The sequence below is a fragment of the Frieseomelitta varia genome, unplaced genomic scaffold (genome assembly GCF_011392965.1).
Source record: "Frieseomelitta varia isolate USP_RPSP 00005682 unplaced genomic scaffold, Fvar_1.2 scaffold_216, whole genome shotgun sequence".
Lineage (NCBI taxonomy): Eukaryota > Metazoa > Arthropoda > Insecta > Hymenoptera > Apidae > Frieseomelitta > Frieseomelitta varia.
This window is the reverse complement of record NW_025109928.1, coordinates 85,293-87,183: the sequence shown is the minus strand read 5'-3', so window position 1 is coordinate 87,183 and position 1,891 is coordinate 85,293. Positions and strand designations below refer to the sequence as shown.

General features: G+C 38.1%; 1 protein-coding gene across 2 annotated transcripts in view; it reads right to left on the bottom strand.

Annotated features, from left to right (window-relative positions):
- Positions 1–12: 12 nt before the first annotated feature.
- The window catches only part of LOC122527387 (F-box/LRR-repeat protein 14), a 20,963-nt gene continuing 19,084 nt past the window's right edge, over positions 13–1,891 (bottom strand). For both annotated transcript variants that reach the window (XM_043651533.1, XM_043651534.1), the window contains one exon: positions 13–25. The gene's annotated coding sequence lies outside the window, so the exon portion shown is untranslated. The remainder of the gene's footprint in view (positions 26–1,891) is intronic.

Here is a 1,891-nt window from a genome sequence, read left to right as displayed (position 1 = left end):
TTTGTCTTTTCTCTTCTTCTTCTACCTTTACGCACGGAATAACAAATACATTCAGTGAAAGAACCGGTGGAAAACATCGTCGTCGTTGTTCCTCCTCGTCGATTAGGAAATGCTGCTTATTTGTTGTAAATAATTCCTGAAGTGGATCACCGGCGATCCATTCGTTGAGAATTATAGGAACCTTTTCTCTCCCCCTCTCCCCCCGTTTGCTTTTTTTTTTTTTTTTTTTGACATGCACGATTAATTACAAGTATGTAAATACATTTGTTCCGTTATACAGCGATAAATATGAAATAACGAGGGGTTGGTGTGTATGTGTGTGTGTGTGTGTGTGTGTGTGTGAGACAAGGAAACAGGTTGATGAGAAACAACCGAATTTCATCCGTGTGTTATTACTGCGCACGCGAAGTCCACCTGAACTCCAATAGCTTCGTTCATCGCGTACTTACCACACTCTACGTACATTGTTCAATCGTTATATTTGGTCGATTTGTTTCGGCATATTTTCTGGCTGTGTATGTACATATATTTACAGCTCTCTCTCTCTCTCTCTCTCTCTATATATATATATATATTGCAAAGAAAAGAAGAGACAAACAAGTTTTCGTAATGGATGGACCACCTGAATATCTGTCGTATATATTTTATCGGCGTATGAAGAACCTTCTTCCCCAGCGAGTTGCATTGTTTCAAAATGGAAATGGCCTCTTGCAATTCTATTCGAAGAAGCTCTTTCACAGGAGAAATAAAACGGATATTTAGGTAATCCCATTTAACACACGTCCCGTATCAAATTCATCGATCGTTTCTCGAAGCTTTCTTCAAAATTAAAGAAGAAATATCCCAATCTGTATAATCAGCTACTATTGATAATTGCAAACGGTTTGTAAATCTTTGTCCTAGTACTTGACTTGTACTTTATACTTCCAAAAATTCATCGCCGTTTCAGCGTCTCTGCAATACTCAACATAGCTAAACAGTTTCTGATTCGGCAAGAAGATGCTACAGCGCTCGTATTAGCAAAGAAGATTACTATCTCTCGTCAGTGACAATATACAGTAAAATTATGAAATTACAAAATCAATCGAATTTTAGAGATAAGCTCACTTTCAGCAATTTCATATGTCCACGAACATGATTAAAGGCGTGGGGCTTAAATAGCAATATTCTTTCACACGAAAATAAAAGATACTCTATCTCGAATGTCTCGTACGAATGTACGAATATTATATATGCATATTATATATTATATATTATATATGCATATTATATATTATATATTATGCAATATTATATATTATATATGCATTCTGCAGATTCTTGGAATTTTAAAAGTGCTCAAGCATCCGCCATCTTTGACAACGATTACCGCGATCTAAAAAATCTCGCTATTAATCCAAAACTACCAAAAAACTACCTACCTACGATATAAAGAGAACGAATTTTGCAATTTCGTTATTCAGACGGATCTCTATTCTAAGGGAACTTTTCCCCTAAGCTTTCCGTGAACTTGTTCCTCTCTTTCTCTCTCTCTCTCTCTCTGTGTCAACTACCTCGTCCGTTGTATCCGTTTCAGAAGCTCCCAAGAACCCCGTTTCTGTCGTCGGCACGCATAAACAGCAAAGAAGCAAGAAACGCGCGACGAGAGTTTCAGACGAAAGAAGTCTACTCGTCTACTTAGACGAGCCGGGGAAGAAAGCAGCCAGTCATAAGTAACGTTCTGATTAAAAAACGTATCGCCGCCGCGTCGATACTTTAACGCGCTGTTTTGTGCTCTTCTCGTCGTCATGTGCGCGTGATTGTCAAATTTCCGTGACAATGGAAAACAGACGAAACGTATTGTGGTCTCAATTAAAGGAACGAACAAACGACGTTCGTTCCTTTGCAAAAA